Here is a 20,417-nt window from a genome sequence, read left to right as displayed (position 1 = left end):
GCTTTCAACTCTGTGTATAAGCTGGGGAAAGCAATCTGGGCAAAATGCCTTTGCTTGGCATTAGTGAAAGTCTGTACAAGGCATGTGAAAATCAGCTTTATTACTTTAAAAGTGATTTTTAAGTTCTAGTGAGACTGACATAAAGTAAACAAGACATACTAGAAAATCAGTGGAGATGAGTGGGGTTCTGTTTGGTTTTGGGTTTTTGGGGGTTCCTCAATTTGTTTGTTGTACCACAATGTCCTAAGTATTATGCAAAATTGGTGGTTGATTCTCTGAGAAGGGGAGAGGAGATGGTTATTTAAGTCCGGTCATGGAGACTTAACAGCTGGAAGTGGGGAGAAAAGAAGCACTGGAATTGCACAACAGGGTCTGGAGTCAGTTGAAACCAAGAGAAAGGACCCACCAGCTTGCTTATGCTGATTATTTGGTTTTCCATTTGACTTGCATGGCATGAAAAAGGTGAGGCTCAGGAGCCTTTTAAACTTTAAGTTGCACTCAGCAAATTCAGCAAATTCCAGGTGCCACCCAAGGCAGAAAACATGCATAATACAGCTTCTTTACTGCTGCTTATTTACTTTCCAACAAATGCAGAACAGACAAAATGTGAATGCTGGATGTGGCTCCTACAAACCAGGATAACTGTGCTGGGGCTGTGGAGGGGGACCCCAAAACCAACACTAACAGAGCTGAATTATTTATTCTTAAATACATGGAGCTAGTTACAAGAAATGGACTCAGCAGCAAAAGGTTTTACAATCCCAGTGGTCTCCGAATGGGAATTTGAAGTCAAGTCCAGTGACTCAACCCAAGTCTTTTTGGCAAGTCCAGGAACATATTTAAGTGTCCAGCCAAGGGCTACATGATTCCTTATTCCATGAACCCCAGAAATAAGAAAATATTCCTCTCAGATACAAAAGCAGACTTTTCTAAAAAGATCTGCCAGAATTTCACACGGTTTCTCAAACTTTCACCCAAATATTCCTAATCGCAAAAGAGAGTTGAAAGCTATCCCCTGAGATACAAGGAAACATTTGGAAGAAACCTGCAAAAAGCATCAAATGTCTTTATAATCCTGTGTTTTAACTTTTTGAAAAGTGAATGTTGCTTTCTGTTTCATAGTGCCTTTGCTGGTTCTATGATAGTTTTAAATGACTGACCATTCCAAAAAAGTACACATTGCTTATTTTATGACTTTAAATGGTCTCCAAGGACATGACCAGGGGTTACAGAACCTTATATGTTTTAGCAAACACGGATGTGGGATTTAATGTGGGGCTTGAGGTGAATAAAATAAAGATCTACAATGTTTCTCACCCCTACCCAACCCCTAGCTGCTCACTTATACCCCATTTGGGTTTGGGAGTCAAAGAAGGGAAAGGATGGAAAAGTGTGAGGAGGAAGGGAAGGAAGAATGAAAGTCTAGAGCATTTTGAACTTGTTAGGTAGAGTAAAATTAAATGCATCCAGTGAAAGAATGACTGCCCTCTCCCCTTCCTTCCCGGAGCCCAGATCAGCCCCAATTAAGCATTACTTTGATGGAAACAGGCTGAGAAAAGACGAGATCTATGTTGACATAAACTCCAAGCAGAACCTCATGGGGTTTGCAATTCTGCAGTTGTCCCACCCTGTAAGTGGTCTTCAGAGTGCCCACCAGGTGCAGGCATCCAACAGAAAATGCAGAACCAGGAGGCCCAGGAGTGGCTTCATTGGATTTTTAAATCTCATTTAAATCTCAGTCTATGAGCGATTGGTTTACTCTTTGATCCACCTTTTATTCTCCAAGGGCCCTGGAACGTCAGGATCTAAAGCTGTTTCTGAGGCTGTTAACTGAGAATTTTTCGTTCACCAGAGGTTGAAAGGTCAGAAGCCCACAGTGGTGTTAGGTAACACAGAATGAGCCAAGTGGGCTGCCTGGGAAGGGTGGATTTAGGGATTAACAGTGACCTGGAGAGTTTGTGCCCTTTTTAAAGACACTGACATTCAAATTAAAAGAAAAAAGAAAAAAAGAAAACTGTGCAGGTCCAAGAAAACAGGTGAAGCAGAACTTGGCCTATAGGGTGCACATTATCCACCCAGCCCTTGCAGAGGCCACCTCTTCCGCCGAGGTTCAAGCAGTAAGGACACTTCTCAGAGAAAAGGACAGAGACAGAGGGAAGATGGAATTCTAGCCTAAAGTCCATCTGTGCCTAGTTCCTTTAGCATAAGTATCTTTACTAAAGGTTAGGCCATACTACAGGACCAGCCCACAGGGGAAAGTCAACTAATGAAGATGTAGCAATTAACCTGTTTGATTTTTCTCCCCAAACCAGCTTGGAAGGAGAGAAGCCCACTCTGCCTGCCATGTCCCTGTGTCCTTTCCACTGGAACCTCCTTGGGCCTAGCAGTCCTCTAGGATTGTCAGCGAGGCTGATCTAGGTCCAGTCTTAGAGGCCATCCATGAGGTCCAGTACATGGCACAGTGAGGGAACAGAACAGCTGGGGGCTAGGACTCTCTCCCATGCACTCCACAACAGTCTTGTTTCCAGAAGTCTGCTCCAAGCTCAGAGGGAATTGGAGAAGCCAAATGAAAGTGATGAGATGGGAGAGGAAACTTACGCCTTTTGTGAAGAAAAGACTTGCATTTTAAAAAATTCTGAAAAGTGGATTTTAGATAAAAATCAGTTCTCTGACTGAAATATATGTTTAAAAACAAGCTTCTGAACTAAATTAGAGTTCTACTGCATTTCAAAGTCCAGCAGTTGTATCAGCAAACAAAACATCAAAGGAAAGCAATAGGTCATTTCAGTCTCCTCTGAAGCAGCAACTAGAAATCCCTTTCTCAACAAGTAATCATATTACAGCCCCCTCCTGCTAAGCTCTAAGTAGGAAAGGGGGGGTGCAATTAGGCAAGACGATGATGTCTCCCTCATCCTTTTGAGTTGGCAACTGACCACGCCCAGGGAGATTTTTTCATTTAGATGCTGCTTAAACATCTTTTGAAGCTCAGTGGGTTCCCCACCCCGAACTGAGGCCCTCTTAGTTTTCTTCATGTTCTGCATTTGCTCCTTTGCGTCTATAAAGTCTTTCCCAAATTCCTTTGGTTTCTGGATCATTCTTATCTGAAATCCATGTTCTTTTCCTTTTTTTCACGTGGCACTGGTCAGGGCTTCTTTTGCCTTGAATGCTGCACAGGGGACAAAGCTTAGAATGGAAACTGGGTTATTTAGTTGTACTAGTGTTTTCAATTACACCTCATGCAAAGTGTTTGCCTGCCAGGGTGATCTCAGACCCCATTGCATTACTATTGAGTCCATAGTTAATCTTAAAGCTCCCACAGCCTGTAAGAACAGATTTCATACAGGCACATTGAAAAATAATATTTTACAGATAACATATGAGAATGAGGCAAGTGGGGGAAAGAGGAGGCAAACTCACTCTCAAATGTAAACTCACATCAAACTCATCTACCAAGCTGGACTAAAAAAGGAGGGATACATATCTCACAACAGAAGTGTCTTCGTGAACTCAAAATCATGAGTATTTAGTGAATCCTAAGAAAGTGGTAGACATTCTTAGTCTCTCTTTCTGCTTTAAAGCTGTGAGCATCTTTTTAAAATATTTATATGTTTATATATTTTTAGAGACAGGGTCTCACTCTGTCACCCAGGCTAGAGTTCGGTGACACAGTCAGGGCTCACTGCAGCCTTGACCTCCTGGACTCAAATGATCCTCCCCCTTCAGCCTCCTGAGTAGCTGGGACTATAGGCACATGCCATCATGCCCAGCTAATCATTTTTACTTTTATTTTTATTTTGAGACAAAGTTTTGCTCTTGTTGCCCAGGCTGGAGTGCAATGGCGTGATCATGGCTCACTGCAACCTCTGCCTCCGGGGTTCAAGCAGTTCTCCTGCCTCAGCCTCCGGAGTAGCTGGGATTACAGGCGCGTACCACCATGGCTGGCTAATTTGTGTATTTTTAGTAGAGACGGGGTTTCACCATGCTCATCAGGCTGGTCTTGAACTCCCGACCTCAAACGATTTGCCCTCAACCTCCCAAAGTGCTGGGATTACAGGCGTGGGCTACCTCGCCTGGCCTCAGCTAGTTATTTTTAAAAAAATATTTATAGAGATGAGGTTTTGCTCCGTTGCCCAGGCTGGTCTCAAACTCCTGGCCTCTAGTGACCCTCTCACCTCAGCCTCCCAAAGTGCTGAGATTTCAGACCTGAGCCACTGTACCTGGCTTAGACTGTAAACATCTTAATTTCCCAACACAGCCAAATTTTAGAGACTAAAACATAAGCTATATGTGTTATGCTTAGGTACTCTTTAAGATAAAGAGGTACCTTAGAATTCCTGATTCATTAAGGATGAATTATAATACACACAAAATAAATACATTTAAATTTAGCATGAGGGCACTCCAGAAATTTATCAGACTAGGACTAATGTCTAGATAAATGGGATAAAATTAAGAATGTGTTCGGAAATTGTATCCCAGGTCTTAGGAAAAAGCAGCTCCCAGAGAGATGTCTGTCCTCTGATTTTCATCATTCCACTTCTGCCAGAGCCTGTTAATACTGCAGTGAGGACAAGGCAGGAATGTTGCAGCTGTAGAGTCCGTTTGAATCTGAGACGGGTTGTCCACATTACGTAGGTGGCATGTAAATGTGTAGGTAGTGGCCATATGACCACGTGTACAGGGCAGCAGTGTGGTGGGGGGCTTGAGTGTGGACCCATAAGCCTTTGAACATCAGCCTCCTCCTTCTACTAGTTACTTGGCCACGGGCAAACTGAACTTCAAATTCCTCTACCACAAACAGAAGAATAATTAGCTCATAGGGTTGTAGTGGTGATTAAATGAGATTATCCATGTAAAGTGCTTTAATACTGCGCATGGCCCACAGTAAGTAAATGTAGTACTTTATGGTTTATAAAGCACTTCTATATACACATACAGTCATTTAATATCTCCAAAAGCCTGTGAGGTAGGTTGTATTATTCCCATTTTATCAAGGAAGTGCCTGAGGTCAGACAGTCTCAGCTGTTTTCCCATTCACACAGAGAACAACACTGGTCTTCTGATCTTTTTATTTATTTATTTTTGAGACAGAATCTTCCTCTGTTGCCCAGGCTGGAGTGCAGTGGCACAATCATGGCTCGCTGCAGCCTCGACCTCCTGGGCTCAAGTGATCCTCCCACCTAAGTCTCCCAAGTAGCTGGGACTATAGGTGTGCACTGCCACGCCCAGCTGACTTTTTTATTTTTTGTAGAGATGGGGGTCTCACTATGTTGCCCAAGCTAGTCTCAGCTCTTGGGCTCAAGTGATCCTCCTGCCTCAGCCTCCCAAAGTGCTGGGATGACAGGGTGAGCCACCGTGCATGGCCGAGTCTTCAGATCCTGACATCGTGCTCTTCCTTTATGGCCCTCCCTTTAAGCACCAGGTGAGCAAGCTATTTATTTTAGGTGTTCTAGTGTCCCAGAGAATATTAGAGCTAAAACTTTCTTCAATCAGATTTAGCATAATGAGTAAAGCAGAGACTTCTGAGTCAAGCATACCTGGGTTCAAATCCCAGCTCTGCCAGTTTCGAGTTGGGCCACTTTCATCAAGTTATCCCTCACTCCCTGTACCTACTTCCTCCTTCATAATGTGGCACAGATGTTTCCTCAAGTCAGTATGTGCACTTTGAAGGAAAGCAGTTAACACAGTCCCTTTATATATCCTATTTAAGGCTCTGTCAAATTTAGTCACTTACTAGCTAAAAGTTTATTCAGTGAGGGGTATATTTAGTGTGCTAAAGCTATATCAATTCTTAATAACTGGTATGATACAATGACATAAAATAATCATATTTGTAAAAAAAACATCATTACATTGCTTTAGCTTAAAATACAGTGTGCTAAGGCTAGAACGTGTATATTTTATTTTATTTATTTACTCATTTAATTTTGGGGACAGAGTTTCACTTTTGTTGCCCAAGCTGGAGTGCAATGGCACCATCTCAGCTCACTGCAACCTCCACCACCCGGGTTCAAGCAATTCTCCTGCCTCAGCCTCCTGAGTAGCTGGGATTACAGGTGCCCACCACTACGCCTGGCTAACTTTTGTATTTTTAGTAGAGATGGAGTTTCACCATGTTGGCCAGGCTGGTCTCGAACTCTTGACCTCAAGTGATCTGCCCGCCTTAGCCTCCCAAAAATGCTAGGATTACAGGCGTGAGAAACTGTGCCTGGCCTAAGAATGTGTGTATTTTATAAAGTATTTGGAGGGGTTGTGTTTGGATGGCAACGCCATCCAGCGAATTCAATAATTTAGTGCCAGTTGTCACAATTGTTCTTTGGTGTCACAGACTGAGCCAAACAGAGGTGAAATTTTCAACGTGCTCATCGTACGGACCATGGCTTTGCTGCTTAGTAACACCTAAACTTTTTATTCGCTGGTCTAAACAAGTCTCTGCAGTTTGATGTTTGTAGCTCATGATTATCAGATGCACTTTTTATTAGTTTACACAATAAGGGTCACTTAAATGAAAGAGATTTATTTCTCTCTTGTACAGCTCAAGTTCACATGGCTACTTAGATATTTCCAGGGTGCCAAGATCCTTCAGTATTATCGCCCCAGGCCTCCCAGGTGGTTTGCCCTTGTCTACATGGTCTGAGCTGGCTTACTACCACAGGCATCTTACCCAGCAGGAAGGGAAACTACTTAAAGACGACTTCAAATTCTCTCAGCCCCACCTAACTACTCCTGTGATGATCAGATCTGTGCAGACTTTGCCAGTTTGCACAATTGCACCCTGTTAGTACCTCACTTTGGCCCGTGCCCCAAGCCTCTCAATTTCCATTCTGGGGCTTCTAGACATCACAGCAGTGTAGACTTAACACCTTGATCAATGGCAGACTAGTATCAGTGGATATTTCCCCCTTGTGTCTTCCCGTCAGAAGGTCCTGTGGGATTGAGCACCAGTCACCCATAAGAGTGTCCAACTTAGTACCTCTTTCTTGCATTGACCTCCGCTCTTTCCTGCCACCCTCTCTATCCCTCAGCCTTGCTCCCTGAGATCACTTCCCAAATAAACCTGCAGTTGAGTTTTAGGTTTAGATTCTAGTCTCAGGGGGACCTTGGCCAAGACAGGGGAGTGCACAAGCCTTTTATGTACCAAAAGTTGTCTTCATCCTTTCTGCTCACATTCCACCGGACACATGAAGCTGCAATGGGGGCTGAGCGATGGATGTTTTATTCTGGAAAGACTTGCTCTCAGTTTAAAAGTTCATTACTGTGGATGAAGTCTCTGTGCATGCTTCATAAAATTTGAATTTGCACAACTAAATGCATCATGGATAGGCTAGAGGTTATGACCACTGAACTAAGAGACCTGAGTTTTCATCCACACTCTTCCACCCATTTTCCAGGTGAACTTAGGCAAGTTGCTAAGTCTTCTGAGCTGGTACTTCCTCATTGGTAATTGGTGATAATCATCACTTCTTTCTCTGAGTGACTGTGAGGAAAGTTACAGTGCACATGGGAAAATGCTTTGAAAGTTTTGAAATATGATGTATTAGGTTGGTGCAAAAGTAATTGCGGTTTTCTGCCATTACTTTTAATTTCTTTTGCACCAGCTTAGTAAATATAGGTTAGATCTAGTATGAAAACAATAAACCAGTTGTAGAACATTCGATTCCATTGTGTTACTGTATTACTGGTTACACCTACAGAGCACGATCCAGTTTATCCATAGGTGGATGAGATTGCCCAGCTCACCATCCCAAGAAGCAACCATCAGCACCAGGTAAGCATTTTCCAACTTAAAAGGTTTCATTGCGTGGGTCTCTTGCACATCATCTCTCATCATTTCATCATTGTTTTCCAAAAGGTTATCCACCTCTGGAATTTATCCTTTTAAAAATAATCATAAAGAGAATAAAGGGAGAAAAAAGTTGCCCATGGTACTCATTATGTGAGCCCAAGGGACGAAACAGCATTCTCTCTCCCCATTAATAACCTAAACTTTCAAACATGTAGCCGTGGTTAAGGATTCCTTCTGGACTATTTTAAGGAGCAAATTTATTAGTTCTATAGCATCTCGTAATCCTGAGGTATTTAGGAAAACTACATTCTTTGGATTCTGAAACCTTGGCTGTTTCCCCAAGCTACTTCAAACAATGCAGCTTTTGCTGACGGGGCATTCCATGGGCCAGCAGTGTTGTTGAATTGTAAGTAAATAATCTTGAAACAAATCCATGGTTGACACACTGTCATATTATGCTTACTGCTCCAGAGGAGGGATTTATTCTGAAGATATTGAAAAATTCCATTGCTGTTTGGGGGAAGCGACAATTGGGATCACCCATAAATTAGAGTAATTGCCCTCTGTTCTGTACCATAGATATGATCCAAAACATTGTGCATGTACTGTATCATATGTGAAATAGAACAGTGCTGGATAAAAATGTACAATATTACTAAATAAAAACAGATACCATGGATATGACAGAAGTTTAAATCGCCAAGTTTGGCTACAGCTAGCTTTGTTCTTCTTGAGCATGGGAGCTCAAAACTAGAGGAGAAAAATGAACCAGTCCAACCACATCCTCCTTTTTAGCATAGGTTTCTTGATGAATTTTTAAAATGATTAATATTTAATTTTATTTTTTGAGATGGAGTCTCCCTCTCTTACACAGGCTGGAATGCAGTGGTGCAATCTCGGCTCACTGCAACCTCTGCCTCCCAGGTTCAAGCTATTCTCTTGCCTCAGCCTTTTGAGTAGCTAGGATTACAGGCATGTACCACCATACCTGGCTAATTTTTTGTATTTTTCGTAGAGACGGCATTTCACCATGTTGGCCAGTTTGGTCTTGAACTCCTGACCTCAAGTAAGGAGTTCAGCCTCCCAAAATGAACTCCTCAGCCTCCGTGCCTCAGCCTCCCAAAGTGCTGGGATTACAGGCATGAACCACCGTGCCCAACCTAATGTTTAATGAACCAGATCTCTTTTTCCCTGTAAGAAGGGGACTGGTATTATAGCTTTCTAAAACTCAGTACCTTCTCTCTTCTCTCCTTTTCCCTCCACCCTGGCTCACTTAGGGGTTGATGTGACTTTGCCTCTGGTGGAGGTTGGTGAAAGCGGTCATTTAATATGAAGGAGGAACCAATACACAGGGGAGGAGGGCATCAACTGCAGTCCTTTATTTCAGCAAAACTTGTCTAGGCTAACTTCATCTAAATCACAGCAACACATAATTATGGAAAATCGAAAAGAACAAAAACCAGGATCAAACTGCAACATCCTATTGCAAACATAATCGCCTTCCTCTGATACTTTCTACAATCATTGAAATAGCAAACATATGCTTTTTGAGACCATTTTTCTATGTATAATGGTGGCCACAGAGATAGGCGATTGTGATTGGAAGAGAACATTTTCCTTCATTTTCTGGCTCTAATGAGTACCTCCTAACATAGAGCTGAAAACTCATCTTCGGATTCCTCTACAAGAGGCTCCAATATTTAGCAGAGGAACAGTTCAGCAGGGTGGAAAGAGCCAGCCATGTTGCAAATACTTATAGCCCCGAGGACGATGCTGTGTAGCAGAGGACGAACAGCTCTGCTCGGCCTGCGGAGTCAGGGAGACGCCTCCCTGGAGGAGGAGGACACACTTGAGCCCATTCTGGTAAAATGACTATGAACTGCCCAAGAGAACAAGGGGTAGGGAGGAGCAGAAGGCTTTTATGCAGAGGGAAGAGCGCATAGAAAGGAGTAGGAACCAGAAGGGGGGCACGTTCCGAACTGCAGGGGTCGACTTGGTTAGGCATAGGAGGTGAGCCTGTGAACTTGGAGGGTGGAAGTTGGGGGTGGCCTGAGTCCTGTGAAGGGCTGATGGGTACTCAGGTATGGTGGGAACTGGGTTGGCAGCTGCAAGCCATGGAAGTCCAGAGTCAGAGTCTTCAAAGGGCAGTCAGAGTCTCAGAGTCTTGGAGTCGGTCTTAGAAGGGGAGAGTCTGGTGATGGGGCTTCCTCTGTCATAGACCACCCAAGTCAGGTGGCTGATAGCCAGTGTGGCACTACAGGATGGCCACAGCGTCCTGTTTGTGGGCTTCCTCTGGCCAGCCCAAGGGCTCAGGGCCACAGCACTGCTCTGAAGTTTTGCAGCAACAGCAGCAGCAGTGGGATGGACTCATACATAGCTCTAGAGCTGTCCATGCTGGCCTTCCAGATCCCACTTCCTCCCCCGCCTCCCATGCCAGCCTGGCTGGGTCTTTCGTGTTCTCATGCTTGCACATTTTATGTGTTCTGGCCAACTAGACTCTTTCCTGCATGTAAAAAGCTGGCGAGTCCCCCTTCATTTTGTTCCCCTTTCTTTTTTAATCTCCTCTGTTTTATGCTTTATAGCAGGGAATGCTTAGCATTCAGATAATCCATAAATATCTTCACTTGTTCCAGTTATCTTCTGGTGAGGGTTCTCAACCCTTGTCCCCTCTTACCCCTCCTCCTCACACATACACAATAGGAGGGAGAAGAGTACAAATGAACCCAGCTTCAGCAGTGACCAACTCGCGGTTGATACGTTGCATCATTATCTACCCCTGTCAGATTATTTGGAAGCAATTCCCAGATATTTCATCTCCAAGTATTTCAGTGTATGGGAACATGAAATGATTGAGTCACATGCCAATTTGAAGTCTTTCCCATGGTCATATATGAAAGTATCATTTTTCCGTTCATGTCATCAAGGTGTTTTGTTCTCAGCAATTTATTGGAAGATCCTTGCCACTTTAGAAATGCATTCTAGGCCAGACACAGTGGCTCACACCTGTAATCCCAGCACTTTGGGAGGCTGAAGTGGGTGGATCACTTGAGGTCAGGAGTTCGAGACCAGCCTGGCCAACATCTCTACTAAAAACTCCGTCTCTACTAGAAATACAAAAATTAGCTGATGTGGTGGCACATGCCAGTAATCTCAGCTACTTGGAAGGCTGAGGCAGAAGAATCGCTTGAACCCGGGAGGCAGAGGCTGCAGTGAGCCAAGATCGTGCCACTGTACTCCAGCCTGGGCAATAGAGTAAGACTCTGTTTTTAAAAAAATGCATTCTATGTGCAGAATGTGTATATAATCAATACTCTCAGAACTAAAAATATTTGAATAATATTTGAACAAACACCTATATAACTATGATTGAGCTCAAAGGAGAGAGAGTGAGAGAGAGAATATTACCAGTATCTTTGAAGTCCATGTTTGCCTCCTCCCTCTCCCCACTCCAGTTACCCTCTATTCTGAAATTTGGGCTAAGCATTTCCCTCATACGTGTGTCCACACACACGCAAGCACATTTATAAGTTTGGTGCTCTTAACAATATATTGTTCAGTTTTCCTGTTTGTGAGCTTTGTATATAAATAGAATTACACTGAAATCGCCTTCTGTGACTCTTTTCCACTTCAACATCATGTTTTCAAGCTTCATCCACATTGAGGCATATCTAGCTGTGGGTTATAGTATTCCATGATATGAATCCACTGCTGCTTATTTCTCCATTCAATCATTGATTGGCATTTAGGTTGTTTTTAGTATTTCCCCCCAACCTCCCAAATCCTCCTAAGAATATTATTTTACTTGTCTTCCGGACATATGTACAAGAATTTTCCCAAGAGTGGGACTGCTGTGTATATACACTCATCTTTACTAGGCGATGCAAAATTGTTTTCTCAAGTAATGTGTAATTTTACACTCACATTAGCTGTATATAACAGTTCCCACCAATACTTGGTCTTATCTGACTTTCAAATTTTCACTCTTTGGTAGATTTAATATATTTTTCTTGAATAATGAGAGTAAACATCTTTCCATATGTTTACAGGCCATTCATGTTTCTCTTCTATGGATGTCTGTGTTTTTGCATTTTTCTATTTTTATCTTTTTCTTGATGATTCATGGGAATCCTTTACATATTTTGGATATTAAAACCTTAGTGCACAGAATGTCTGCAGAAAAGGCTGCCAACAATTCCTCTCATCCCTGCAGGTGCGCGCCACCTGCCACCTTTCATCATGAGGTGGGGTTATCGCGCCTCCTCTTGGATTGGAGGTGGCCCTGTGTGTTCCTTTGATCAATAGAATATGGCAGTGATGCTGCGTTAGCTCCAGGCCAAAGCCTTAGAGGCCTTATGGTTTCCATTTCACCATCTTGGAAGTTAGCGGCTGTGTGAAAAGCTTCAGCTATCCTGATGAAGAGAGAGGCCATGCAGAGAGACTCTCCACAGGATGAGACATGGTATACAGAGAAAGAGAGGCCCAGGCAGCCACTACTCATTCAACTGCCTCAGCTGATTCTCTATCCATACAGATGAAACTGTCTTGGAAGCCTCAGCCAAGCTGCCAGCTGAATGCACCTATGATCTCCACTAATGCCCCAGGAAAGAGAAAAACTGCTCATTGAGCTCAGCCCAAATTCCTGATTCAGAGACTCACAGGTAATAAAATAGTTATTGTTTCCAGCTAGAAAATTTGTAGTTATACAACAATACAGAATAGAAACAATTCATCAAATGTGCTCTAAAAATCTTGTTTCAAGGCATACCTTTTTTGCTGTCTTTATAATACAGAAGGCCGCCCTTATCCACTGTTTCACTTTCTGAGATTTGTTACCTGTGGTCAATCGAGGCCCAAAAATATTTCAGTATTTTGAGAAAGAAAGAGAGCTAGAGACCACATTCATATAACTTTTATTACAGTATAATTGTTATATTATTCTTGTTAATCTCTTACTGTGCCTCATTTATAAATTAAACTTTATTACAAGTTTGTAAGTATAGGAACAACTATACATACTATATATAGGATTGGGGACTATCTGTGGTTTCAGGCATCTACTGGGGGTCTTGGAGTGTCTCCCCAAGAGATAAGAGGGGACCACTATATCTTGACTATCACAGATTGTAACATATACAAGCGGTCCCCAACCTTTTTGGCACCAGGGATCGGTTTTGTGGAAGACAATTTTTCCATTGACAGGCAGGGTGAGGTGGGGGGTGGTTTTGGGATGATTTAAGCACATTACATTTATTCCACACTTTTATTTGTATTATTATTACTTACTCGCCATAATGTAGAATCAGTGGGAACCCTGAGCTTATTTTCCTGCAACTAGACAGCCCCATCTGGGAGTGAAGGGAGACAGTGACAGATCATCAGGCATTAGATTCTCATAAGGCGCATGCAACCTAGATCCCTCGCATGCACGGTTCACATGGGGTTTGAGCTCCTATGAGAATCAAATGTCCGGGCTGATCTGACAGGAGGCAGAGTTCAGGTGGTCAAGCTCACTTGCCCACCACTCACCTCCTGATGTGCAGCTGGGTTCCTGACAGGCCACGGACAGGTACCGGTTTGTGGCCTGGGGGTTGGGAACCCCTGATTTATACTGTAGTTGAATTCTTCAATATTTTATAGTTAGTGATTTTTATATCTTATTTGAGAAATCTCTCCCTACTTTAAGGTACTGCATACTAAAAGTTTAAAAGTTTTGCCTTTCACGTTGAAGCTCCTTAATCTGTCTTGAATTGATAAATTCCTTAATTTACCTTGAATAGTGTAAGGTAGGGACACATTTTCATCTTTTTAAATATGGATCATTGCTTCAGCACCACAGATTGAACAGTCTCATCAGTTTTCCATGTATGCTGGGTCTGTGGCTGCTCCATTGATTCGGTTTGTCTGTCCCTACACGATGACTGCATCATTTAAATTAATACAGTAGCTATAGAATAATAAGTCTTGATACCTGGTAAGCACATCCTTCTCTTTTATTTTGCATGTCTTTGCTGTATTATTGACTTTTTGGTCTTCCTTATAAATTTTAGAATCATCTTGTCAAATTTCATGATAGACCCTTTTTGAGATTTTGATTGGATTTACATTGAATCCATAAATCATTGGGGTAGGGGCATTTGTGACTTTAATTATTGAGTCTTTATCTATAAACATGTCATCTTTCCAGTCTTAAAAAAGTTTTGGCTGGGTGTGGTGGCTCATATAATCCCAGCACTTTGGGAGGCCAAGGTGGGTGAATTACCTGAGGTCAGGAATTCGAGACCAGCCTGGCCAACATGGTGAAATCCCATCTCTACTAAAAATACAAAAATTAGCCAGGCGTGGTCGCTGGCACCTGTAATCCCAGCTACTCAGGAGGCTGAGGCAGGAGAATCACTTGAACCCGGAGACAAAGGTTGCAGTGAGCCAAGACCACGCCATTGCACTCCAGCCTGGGTGACAAGAGAGAAACTCTGTCTCAAAAAAAAAAAAAAAAGTTTTCTTTAATGCCTTCTTTAAAAAGTTTTATAATTTTTTTTTTTTTTTTTTTTTTGAGACGGAGTCTCGCTCTGTTACCCAGGCTGGACTGCAGTGGCCGGATCTCAGCTCACTGCAACCTCCGCCTCCCGGGTTCACGCCATTCTCCTGCCTCAGCCTCCTGAGTAGCTGGGACTACAGGCGCTCGCCACCTCGCCCGGCTAGATTTTTGTATTTTTTAGTAGAGACGGGGTTTCACCGTGTTAGCCAGGATGGTCTCGATCTCCTGACCTCGTGATCCGCCCGTCTCGGCCTCCCAAAGTGCTGGGATTACAGGCTTGAGCCACCGCGCCCGGCCTATAATTTTTACATATAAGTCTCGTACATCTTTTGTTGGACTTACTCCTAGGTATTTTATATTTTTATTGCTAGTATTAAATTATTAATAAAATGTTTTTATTAATTCAATATTCTAATTGAGTAGCTGGTGAAGAGAAAGGCAATTAACCTGGTATATTGATTTAGTATTTGGAAATTTTACTAATCTTATTTTAATTCTAATAATGTGTAAGCTTCTTTGGGTCTTCCATGTGAACAAGTCTATCATCACTGAATGGTAGCTTCGTTTTACCCTTTCCAACCCTATTAATTTTCCAAAAACTTTAATGTGCTGCCTGGGACCAGTTTTAGCATTAAGGTTAAGCTGGTGTCATAATATGAATTAGGGATTTATAATTTGAAAATATTGTAAAGCTTGAAGTTATTTAACCCTTAGATGTCTGGTAATATTTAACAACAAAACAATGGGTCTCATATTTTCTTTAAGGAAAGATTTTGAATTATTTCAATTTCTTTTATGAATTCTATTTCTTTAATTTTTTTTTTGATTCAGTTTCTTTAACGCATATGAACCATTATGATTTTCTGTTTCTTCTTGTATCAGTTTTTGTAATGTATAGTTTTCTAGGAAATTACATATTTCATTTATGATTTTGAAATTTATTGGCATAAAGTTGTATATAATATTATTTACTATTGTACATTTCTGCTATAATTACAGTTATGTCTTCTTTTCTATTTCTAATATAATTTATGGATACCTTATCTTGTTTTCTTGATCAGTCTTGCCAGAGATTTGACAATTTTATTAGTTTTTTGAGATAACCAATTTCTGGCTTTGTTGGTCCTCTTTATTAAAGCTTTTTCCCCCATTAATTTCTGATCTCTTTATTATTTTCCTCCTTTTGCTTTCTTTTTTATCCCCATTACTCTTCTTAACTTCTTAAGCAGCATGTTTAGTTCACAGAATTTCAGCCTTTATTCTTTACCACTATGAGCATTTATGGCTAGCAAATTTTCAAGTATTTGAATATGTAATAGTTAATAATAAGTATTAATATCTAATAATCTAAAACACTTATTAATATTAAACAACCTTTGTTCTCACTTTACTGAGACATTAAATACTTCTTCATATTTTAAAATCTTGGTTTAACAGTTTAACCCTCAAAGGGTTTGGTTCTCAGTTCAGTTTATTTCTATATACTTGATTTTAATGGCTATGATAACAGAAAAAGATACCTCACAAAAAATATATATATATACAAAACTGAAAGATGTGAGTTGTTGGGTACCGTTACAAATAATTGTGTGTGTGTGTATGTGTGTGTATATATATACACACATATATATATACATTTTTTTTTTTTTTTTAGTGCCAAGCACCAACTATACAAAGGATTTTGCTAAAATTTGGTTAGAAAATTTTCACCTAGGGCCCGGGCGCGGTGGCTCATGCCTGTAATCCCAGCACCTTGGGAAGCTGAAGCGGGCGGATCACAAGGTCAGGAGATAGAGACCATCCTGGCTAACATGGTGAAACCCCGTCTCTGCTAAGAACACACAAAAAAATTAGCCGGGTGTGGTGGCGGGCGCCTGTAGTCCCAGCTACTCGGGAGGCTGAGGCAGGAGAATGGCGTAAACCCGGGAGGCGGAGCTTGCAATGAGCTGAGATCGCGCCACTGCACTCCAGCCTGGGCGACAGACTCCGCCTCAAAAAAAAAAAAAAAAAAAAGAAAAAAGAAAAAAAGAAAATTTTCAGATTCCCTCATCGGAGGATGCTGCTTTTTTATGTTTTTGACAAATGGTTCAAAGTACGCTGACATTCTCCATTTTGAAGAGTTGAAAAATAATCTTTTTTCAAGTCTAAGTAGGCAGATACAAGTGTTTTAATAGGTGAGGCACATCTTTCAGGCAAGAAAGTTACATAATAATGAAAAGATTTCTTAACATACTCTGCAGGGATCATCTAGTCTCCAGTTTCTTATCTTTGACATAAGTCGTTTTACTGAGTTTCAGTTTAGCTGATACCTCGTAGTGCCTGATGGGTATTTTATTCCATTTACTCTTAGTGAAAATTTTTTATGTCAAAGATTTAGACAATGGATCATTTGAACACATTTATTGTTATTTATTATTATTGTATATTTGAAATACACAGGCAGGAGGGAAAATTGATAACCTGAACATCTACCATCCCTTTATTTTTGACCCAGGTGGCATTAGCGTTCACTGACATCCCTAGGTAACTGAGTTTTTTATCGTGACCTCAATGTGCGGTACACACAGTACATAGTAGGTGCTCAAGAGGTACTATTTGAATGAATGAATGAACAAATGAACGACCTAATTGTTTTGACTTCCATAGATGGTGATCTGACATGTGGGACCACTTCTTATTTATCTTTGTATCCCAAGTGTCTAGTATAATGTTTGTACATAGTAGGTATTAAATATTTTTGGAAAAAAAGACTATAGGGGAGAAGAAAAGGAGAAAAGAGGAGAGGGAAGAATTCTGTGTGTTCTTATCTAGCTGTCTAAGTTAAAAAGAATACTTAGTGGGTTTCACTTTGACCTTATTTAAAGCCTTTTCAGTGCTCATTTTGAACAAGAGCAGTCAGAAAAGAGTCCAGAGATAGTAACTACCTCTCCATATGTGAAAATGTTTTCCCAAGGGATAGAGGAAATAGAGAATTCTATTTTCGTAAATTCTCAAGGCTACTTCTAATTGCCTATGGATTAGAAAAAAATCCTTTGTCTTTGATTTTTGTTTTGTTTTGTTTTGTTTTGTTTTTCGACTGAGTCTCGCTGTTGTCAGCCTGGGCTGGAGTGCAATGGTGCGATCTCGGCTCACTGCAACCTCCGCCCTCCGGGTTCCAGCAATTCTCCTGCCTCAGCCTCCCGAGTAGCTGAGATTACAGGCACCCGCCACCATGCCCAGCTAATTTTTGCATTTTCAGTAGAAACAGGGTTTCACTATGTTGGCCAGGCTGGTCTTGAACTCCTGACCTCAGGTGATCCACCTGCCTCGGCCTCCCAAAGTGCCGGGATTACAGGCGTGAGCCACCGTGCCCTCCAGATGTTATTCTTTAACCATCTTTTAAAAGATAAAAAGCCATCAGAGGTCTGTGGCTGAATTGCATTCCTCCTACCTGAACCCCAGAAGTCTGTGGTGGGTTAGGATATAATAATACTTTAATTTACTCAGAGGTGAAAGTGAATAAAGCATAGCAAATAGATGGCTGTTAATATTGCATGCTGCATTTTAAAAAAATTTTTAAAATTATTTTTTAAATGTTTGTGGATACATGGTTTATATATTTATGGGGTATGTGAGATGTTTTGATACAGGCGTGCAGTGTGAAACAAGCACATCATGGGGAATGGGGCATCCATCCCCTCACGCATTTATCCTTTGAGTTACAAGCAATCCAGTGACATTCTTTAAGTTATTTAAAAATATACAATTAAGACTGCGCTGCATGTTTATATGTGGGATACACATCCTCATGCTGATACTTTGCCTCATGCCAGGTTGTTTAATCAATGGCTTTGACAGAGTTACACAGTTACCTGCAGTGAGACTCCAGTAATACTTTTAGAAACCAACCCACCATGAGCTCTTGCTGTGAAGGTATTTAAATAATTAAAAACATTCCTTTATCAAAGGAGTCTCCTTCTGACAGTGGAATCCATAACTTTTGCAGTTTTTCAAAACATTTAGATCAAAGAGATGGTTGTGTTTTGTGCAGCACCATCAATTTTTTTTTTAATGAGACCAAACTTTGTTCAAAGCTTCATGGGTTCAGAATCTTAATAATTTTAGATTTGGGTACCCAGCTTCGCATGAGGATATGTAAAGTCTTCTTCCAAGAGAAATGAATGCTATAACTGTGCTACATAAGGAGATGTTCATATTTATTTCTTTGGATCTTGACAGGCTGTTTTTGTTTACACAGGAAGTTGCAGCAGTTGGTTTCAGGCTGAAATCTCTGAAGATCAGTGAGGAGGGAAACAGAAGGGCCTGAATGTGCGTGTGCACGTGCGTGCACACACACACACACACACACACGATCATCAGGTCTTACTCATTGTAGAGGAAACACAAACAACCTCGAGAAAGGCCCTGAGATTTAAGATGGGACACATCTGGAGGGGAAGGTCAAGAGAAGACATGACACCCAAGTTGGGGAAATACCAGTCTCTGAGCATCATTTTATTATTAAAAAGTTTTTTTTAGTGACAGCCCTCTACAACAGCAATAGCTTCTGAGATTCAAGCTATTGAAATTCACCTAGACAGGTCCAGATGGTCCGAAGCGCTTTCAGAAGGAAAGGGCCTGCTGTGGGGTTTAGAGACGCTACTGATGAGATTAACATGCCTCCAGAGATGTGAGAAGGAGCAGGCATCATCTTGTTAACGTCTTGTGGCTGGATTGTCACTCATGGTGAGAACTGGATGATATGGAGAATAAGGAGTGTTGTCACGGTAACAGATAAAAGGAGGTCGCCAGGGAACCCGGAGAAGGAAGCCTCTGCCCAGCACACCAAGGAACTCCAATTTGAGTGGGAAATTGTTCCTGCCCAGGGCAAAATATCCAACTGGATGAAGATCTCAACTCTTTGCATTCTAATCTTCCATTCTCCAACCAAAACTTATAAGGAAAGGCATGTCCTGGCCAGTGGGCCAAGTATTCCCCTCTCCACTGCAAGCACATCAGCGCGTAAGTCAATTTTCTCAAGTTTGGGCATTCCCCCAACTCCAGTACCTCTGAGTGAACTGATCAGAGCACATTTTGAACCCAAAGATATAACCTGAGGCCCAGCTTCTAGGCCTCAGTGACTCTATGACCTCAGCTGTTCATAAGGCCCCAGCTGACCTGAAGGGATGCTGGGTCTGACTCCTGCCACTTTGAATGCCTGGGGAGGGACTAAGGTCCCATAGTATAAAGCCCCCTAGGTTGCTTCAGTTAGCAATCAGTTGTCCACTTTGTGCGTTTTCTGACCTTGCATTTCAGCTTTCGGCCTTGGGACCATAGACGCCCCACCTTCGTTAGTCTGAATTCCTGCTCACCTTTATGGGGCACTGTACTGTCTGTGAAGCTTTTCACATTCATGATCTCATTTGACCAAAATAACAAGCTTGAGCAGTAGGTAGTATTACTGTCCCCATTTCACGGATGAGAAAAATGAGGCTCAGAGAAGCAAGGTGACTTATGCATGATCACTTACTTGTACCCAGACATTCTGGCTTGATTTCTATATGGCATATTAGTCATATCCTTAAATCACTGATACACAAACAATTTTTAGCCTCATATTGCTGTGAAAATGTTTCCGTATTCCAAACATAGGTATATTTATTCATCTATGAATTGTAAAATCGATGACAATGTTAGTGTATTGAGTGCATTATAGAAGATACAATAAAACATGTTTTACACAGATAAGAATGAAATAAATGATGTTTTAAAGATAACTCTATTAATTAAAAAATTATTTTTGCTTTTGCTTCAATTATAAGTAATGTTAATTTTTAGGGATGTGCTAGTTAAAATGTCAGTGTTTATGAAAATCTTGGTTTAACACTTTGTGATGTAATGATTTTCAAGTTTTGTCCTCAATTTATTTTGATTTTTTTAACTTTTTTTTTTTTTTTTTTTCGAGACAGAGTCTCACTCCGTCACCCAGGCTGGAGTGCAGGGGCACAATTTCGTCTCACTGCAACCTCTGCCTCCCAGGTTCAAGCGATTCTCCTGCCTCAGCCTCCTGAGTAGCTGGGATTATAGCTGCCACCACGCTCTGCTAATTTTTGTATT

At 41.5% G+C, this 20,417-nt stretch overlaps 1 long non-coding RNA gene across 1 annotated transcript; it reads left to right on the top strand.

Moving 5' to 3' along the window:
* Positions 1-12,315: 12,315 nt before the first annotated feature.
* LOC141409070 (uncharacterized) lies at positions 12,316-20,045 on the top strand. Its single transcript, XR_012427375.1, has 2 exons — positions 12,316-12,444; positions 18,559-20,045. It is a non-coding gene; the product is annotated as an uncharacterized lncRNA (long non-coding RNA).
* Positions 20,046-20,417: the final 372 nt, after the last annotated feature.

The sequence above is a fragment of the Macaca fascicularis genome, chromosome 18 (assembly GCF_037993035.2).
Source record: "Macaca fascicularis isolate 582-1 chromosome 18, T2T-MFA8v1.1".
In the NCBI taxonomy this organism is placed as follows: domain Eukaryota; kingdom Metazoa; phylum Chordata; class Mammalia; order Primates; family Cercopithecidae; genus Macaca; species Macaca fascicularis.
Note: the sequence above shows the minus strand (reverse complement) of the source record. Positions and strands in the feature narration are given on the sequence as shown.